This window comes from Pieris rapae, chromosome 15, assembly GCF_905147795.1.
Source record: "Pieris rapae chromosome 15, ilPieRapa1.1, whole genome shotgun sequence".
Taxonomy (NCBI): domain Eukaryota; kingdom Metazoa; phylum Arthropoda; class Insecta; order Lepidoptera; family Pieridae; genus Pieris; species Pieris rapae.
The window spans coordinates 5,988,217-5,995,265 of record NC_059523.1 but is presented as its reverse complement, the minus strand read 5'-3'; the positions used below and the strand labels follow the sequence as shown (position 1 = coordinate 5,995,265).

General features: G+C 32.0%; 1 long non-coding RNA gene across 1 annotated transcript; it reads left to right on the top strand.

Annotated features, from left to right (window-relative positions):
• The first annotated feature begins 2,889 nt into the window (after positions 1–2,889).
• Positions 2,890–3,662, top strand: LOC123689784. Its single transcript, XR_006750673.1, has 2 exons — positions 2,890–3,214; positions 3,514–3,662. It is a non-coding gene; the product is annotated as an uncharacterized LOC123689784 (long non-coding RNA).
• Positions 3,663–7,049: the final 3,387 nt, after the last annotated feature.

Below are 7,049 nucleotides of genomic sequence, written 5' to 3'. Positions count from 1 at the left end.
AATATTAACTTTGGTTATAGAGAATATTAGAAGTTTTTCAATTTGGCCATTTTATTTATTTGTGACTACTGAAACTACGAGAACCCATGTATAAAATTATACAAGGAAATATGACCTTACAAATTTTACACACATATACGTCAATTATTATTAGAACATATTACAGCTATTATATCCTCTGTTAGGTTTTTCATTTCATCAATGCTTGATGGTTTTATTGAGGAACATTTTTTTCTATCATCAATAGTTTTCGCATCGCATGCGATGAAAGATATTTTATAGGATTTTTTTGCGCCCTGGAAACATTATATATATTAGTATATGATCCTCGCTCGATATTAAAATAGCCTATATTAATCGGTAATTTGTAGGATTCAAAATCGGTCCAGTACTTTTTGAACTATTTCGTTACAATACTTCATACTAACATACAAATCTTTCCTCTTTATAATATTAGTATATATAAGTCATCATAGCTCATACGGATAAATAACATTAAGGATTTTTTGAAGAATGATTTGAATAATTACCAAATCGGTTTTCGCAAAATAATTAAGGAAAATAATGGGGTTTTTGGAATGTATCAGGATAGTTTAGTAATTTAGTCATTAAACATGAGGAAGTTTTTTGCAATAAAGCTCTACTTCACGTTCCTCACATAAACACCAGCTATGCAAAATATAAAAAACCGAGTTTTGTATCTCGCAGCCCAGACATACTATGACCAGAATTTAGCCCTGACTTGACTCGCAGAATATGCTAAAACTCAGTGTTAAGCATATCCATAGTGCTAATTGCACCATGAGCACACCTTACATGTTTCCTCTCACTTTCTCACCATTTCAAACACAGCTTTGAAATGGTGAGAAAGTGACTTTTTTCCTTCGTAAATATTTGTACCTTTCTGTAAATATTATGTATTCCATTCTGACTTTTGTTTAGTAAAATTATTTTGTTGTATATAATTTAAGTTAGCTAATTTAAATTGCCATTCTCCATTAACTCTAAAACGGGTTTCGTTGTTACAAATATGCCATTGCAAATAATATTATATACGGCAAAAGGCCGCAGACATCAACCGGTGTCTAATAAAGCAAAATATCCCATTTGTCTAACATTAGAACCGAGTAAGGGCAAAGATTGCGATGAAAATATCTCTAAGCTCAACCTTACTTCTTTTAAAGTAGATTATAATCAAAGTAATGTATCCATAAAACATAGCTGTCTCTTGACGCTAGTCTGGAGCTCTCAGGTAATAGGTATTTGAAGATTCCAAGTTTTAGTAGAAAAGTTCGAATAAATGATAAATAAAAATCTTTATAAACAACTAGAAAAGTTTGGGTCGCATTCGTATTTTGGTGTTATGTTCGTTTTGAACTTTATTCGAAATATTGGAAAACAGTACAGATATTTTCTTAGTTATAACTTAATATATGTTATTAATATTTCACTCGTAGGTTGTATTTATTTCGCAGCCAACTAGTTTAATTAGCCGTTCAATTAACCTCCTAGTCTTTTAACTAAACAGCGCCGTTTAACTAGCGGCCTGAAAGATATTCAGCCAGTTGATCAACTAGGCAAATGATTTGAATCGATGACGATAATGAATTATTTGCCTATGCTATAAATAAAAACTATAGTTGAAAGACTGAAACTGTTCGTTTGATTGTGATTGGACAGAAGGATATCATATTATGATGATGTATCGCTTGACTATGACACGACTCAAAGTAAAAGCATAACAGACCATCGTTTTGTATTTCGTATTACATTCTCACCCTCCTGTGCCCTGTACCGACAGCACTCCGGTTTCAATATTGTGTTTTTGTATAACGTGATCCCAAATTAGTAACCCTAGGATATCGAGAGAGCTACATCGAAATTGAGCTAAATGACGTGTTTAAATGAGTATTCTTTTTTTTTAAGGCAAAATTCGTGTAATTGGTGGAGTTAAAAATCTCATCAAAACAATTGTATTTTTAAAGGTTTCTTAAAAGGCCGACACTGCATTTGAGTGTCCATGGGCGACGGTATCACTAAACATCAAGCATATCGACGATGATGACTCATATATGTTTGCAGGAAATTCATATATTTTGCCATAATTATTCAACTAATCTATTTAATATTTTTCAAACATTTTTGTTCATTATGAATTTTCGAATCATATTGTTTCGCCGGGAATCAATCAGAAAACAGTTGATAACTAACAAACAATGCGTAACACTTGGCTTCAATTTCTCGAAAAAACTAACATTAAGTGCTAACTAATGGCAGTAAATAGTCGCCTAACATATATTTTCCTGTCAATAATAGTCTGTAATATTAAAAAAGTATTTCTTATTTTGAAGTCGAAAAGGACGCAATCTGATCATTACCGGTCGATTTGCGAGGGAAAACTTAGTTAAACATTGACATTAAATAATGATTGCTATTTCCGAAGCCACCATCGCTAAATTGGCCGCACATCTCGAAGTTCTTGCTACAATGATTTCTATTCGAATAAAAACATTTCACTGGTAATATGGTCGAACATTTCTAGATATATTTATTACTCGTTACATTTGAGTATTATTTCAAAATATTATTCTAATGGCGCTTCTAAACGGGCCATGTTTTTCTGCAATTGATGGCTGCACTATTGGCAATTGATTGTCCGGCCATCACAAAAATGTTTTAATGCAGATGATGGCCGAGCAATCTATGGCCGGGCCATGTGTTGCAATATGTCAGCAATAGTATGGCCCATGATGCAGACTCCTAAACGGGCCACACATACCGGCAACAATGGCTGATGAAATCACACTTGTCGCAGCAGCTTATATTAATTTTAAAAGAACAGAAAAAGAAGAGATTGAGGATTCGACCTTATTTAAATAGGCGTGTAGACAATTTGAGTCTAGCAGTAATAAGCCTTGATAATAAATTATTCAAGAACTTGGCTAGAATTTCAAAAGGCGACTTTGACTTTCTCTTAAACAAAATTGGACCAAAAATAAAAAGAAATGATACAAACATGAGAACAGCAATACCTGTTTCATCGCCATCACGAGATTTGCGATAACTCTACGGTTTTTGGCAACAGGAGATTCATTTAAAAGTTTTATGTACCTGTTCCGTGTTAGATGTTAGATTTCAAGTAGAGTGTTAGATTTCAACTTTTATACAAGAGGTGTGTACAGCTATTATAGAAGGATTAAAATAATACATCAAGGTAAGTTAACATAGGTTTATTAAATATGTTACGCATAGGTAGTAACTATTATGTACTTTTTAAATTTAATAATAATAGGTATCTAGTAGCAGCATATTCGTTTTTATTTTCGCCAGCATCGCGTATAATATTTTGAGCCTTTTAGTACGTGGTTTTGGAGTAGTATCGACGGCTTCCGGTGTGTGTAGTGTCGGTTGTTTCTGATTCTACGACTTCACGTGGGTCAGCACTGATGTCAGTATGTAGTTTCAGTCGCCTGTGAATGCATAAAATTTTTAGTATATCTTTAAGCCTTTCAGATGCCGTCAGGAGTAACAGAATAGAAACAAGTTGCAAAAGATTTCGAGGGAAGAAGTTCAATTTATCAATCGATATGATACATACGTAATACAGAGATATGTACATTTATAATGACTAAAATATTTTATTAAAGATACTTACGTTAGAAGTTTTCATTTTCACTATGTAATCCTATATTCGTGGTATTTTGAGTAAAGAGAAACGATATCGCATCTTAAGCAAACCACTTTACTGTTTTACCGCCAGCACTACCACTTTTCTTCTTTTTCTCCTCATTATTTGCGTAAGTTCTTAGGCTTCTGAATTTTTTGTAAGCCTCGTTACTTGTTATGCCAAACTTTTCAGCGATTTCATTCCATGCATCTTTTTTAGAATTTCTATCTTTGTATGAGCCGGTTTTTATATCCCACAACTCGGGGTGCAAATGTATTTCTTCAATAAAATCAGTAATTGTCTTGTTAGACCAGTAACCATTTTTACGTAGTTGTCAAAATGCAGCTGATCGCAAAACACAGAATATAGCAACAGGCACACTTCACTCATAGCAAACTTCATGTCGCGTAGAAAAGGATACACTATGCCATGACAAAGAGAGTGACTGAAACAACAATAGAACTGGCTGTGCAATATTGCAGTTGAATTCGATAGCCTAGCGATCGTTCGGCAACCCATCGGGGCCATATCGGCCATAAGTGGCTACACAAAACATGTTTGGCTATATGGCCGGGACATTACTGCAACATTGCATAGTGTGGCTGACATTGTTTGCAATGTTGCCGGGCCATGTGTTGCAGCCATCAATTGCAGCAAAACATGGCCCGTTTAGAAGCGCCATAATTTGAACAGAGAACACTGTCAGTGTTATAGTGCACATCCAAGATTCCTTAGTTCTTTTTAATAGGTAAAGTTACATACTATCTCAAATGGATTAATATGTAAAATCATCGACAAACATAGTTGTAAATCAATATAAAACTGGTTACGCCTGTCGCAAAATACTTTTGTCTAGGACCCCAGTTGCACACAAGTTTATATGAACGTTACACATAATATGTTTCATTGTACTTTTCGCTAATATAAAGACAAGCGATAGTGGTAGGGATCAGAATGTCAGTATTTTAATATATGTACCATATTAATTTAATTGAGTCACAATGGAATGTACAAGGAAAATATCCAACAAAATATCACTGGTTTGACCTTTCAATTAATAGCAATAATTTTAGATAGGTATTTTAATATTGTATGATAATAATCAGTGTACAACAATTTTTGGCTATGAGTGGCTAATATTATTTATTTCATAGGAAATGATATTTCCATCATTCCAAGACAGATTGTTAGTTTTTTCAGCTTCCATTTCTGTGACAAGAATAAAAATACTTAAATCAAAAGGTAAATAATAAATAAACTTAAAGGAAAATAATGAATATAAAAGCTTAGGATACTGGCCGCTCTAATATCGCCCGAAATACGTTAATATTCGCAGAGATACAAGTAAACTCACATTGAGTTGCAACAACAATTTAACTAAGTAAAGAAGAACGAAAATCCGTATAATATCAATCAAGGTAAATTAATATAATTTAACATTTACTTGAATGTGACCCATGTAATTAAGATAACATTATAAAAGTATTATCTCCAATCAAAATCGACTCATACCCAAACAATGTACTTAATCAACATGCCCACGATAAATATTTATTTTTACGTTAAAGACTATCAGTTGATTGACGAAACGTCCGACGATCGTTTGTTATTGGAATGTCGTTGTGGAGAGAGACAGGGCCGCATTAAAATAACTGGGGGCCCCTCATTTTAAATTAAATTATTTTAAACTAAAACATGGAATTACATTATAAAATATCAATCAATTTGTGTATTATTGTAAAATTATTCGTTAAACTGTAACTCAAACTTTATTATTAATTCCATCTGATTGTTTGAAAATCATTGCTATGGTGACTTAACTTTCAGATATTATTAAATGTTTAAATAAATTTTTTTTTTCTTTGCAGCAGAGACTTTTGGACCGTAGGGTTAAAGTGCACAGGCGCTAATTAAAGATTTAAGTTTGCGACTGGTTTATAGTAACGGTGACTGCAAAGCTGTTGCGTTCTCTGCTCAACGAATAAGTATTGCATTATAGCAGGGAAGTGCTGCCAGTATTTAGGGTTAATTCTATTTACATAGTAATAATAATAATAGCTTAAGAATATTGTTAATACTAAAATTCTTTTTTATAATATTTATAATATCCCTTATTTCGGCATATTCATACACATTACACAGCCGTAATTATAGGGAATTCTTAAATACGCAAAAATATTGTTTTTGTGTATTCATATAACCGCTTTATTTTAAACTTCATTCGAGTTCGCTTTAGTTTAATTTTAAGTCACATTTAATGCAATGAAAATAATTATGTAATTGTATCGGATTTTCTATTATAAATGGGGCCCCAAAGTTACAGTGCCAACAATCTAAACTTCTGAGATTTATTACTACTGTTACATTCAACGACTGTGCTCGTTTGTATCAATACAGGGCACTTCGAAAAAACCTTTTAGCGAAAAAGTATTCAACGTCATTAATGTTTTGGTCCCTAATTGCAGTTTGTAAGCTTCGATTAATAGAGATGTACTGATATTATGTGATTTATTAAAACGTACTTGTAATGTTGATTACATTACATCTGCTTTCATGAGCATACTGTATGTGTATGATACCAATATAATAATTATAATATAATAATAAATCTTAAATTTAAGTGTGACATACATGAGTAATTACAAGTTTGGCTCCTATAACGCTTATAGTCTTCTATCCACAGGTTATCAGTGTAACACTGGCTTCTAAATGGCCTGGCTAGATTAAGATTTTTTTCTCCTTTCAAAACATGTGAAGTTTTACCTTGTCCAAGTAAATAGGATAAATAAATAAATAAATATATATATATATATATATATATACTTTATATATATATATATATATATATATATATATATATATATATATAAAGTTGGCTTTGGGGAGACCCCGGTGAATGAGAAATGAAATTGGAATTCCATCTTATTAATTATATATTTATGTTTTTTTTAAATAAACTTATCATATATCACATATTTATTGGCTGAATCATTTAGTTTAGAAATGTAATTCTAAGTTTTGCTTAATATACTACTACTTATATTGTATTATTGTCGTTAGTCCATGTTTGGAACGAAATTACAAAAATAATGTTTACACTAATTATAATCCACTTATTAGGTCCAAAAAAAAAAGAAACAAAAAATTTTTTGATTTACTTGTAATGAACGAAATCCGACAATATATACATTAATACGCTGTTATTTAAAACGTTTTATCAATTACGCTTATTATTATTATTTACTTTTGATACTTCGTTTAAGCACTCATATTAACGTATGTTTTATATTAAAGAGCAGTGTTGGCCTAATGGTTTCAGCGTGCGACACTCGTATCTGAGGTCGTAGGTTCGATCCCCGGCTGTGCACCAATGGACTTTCTT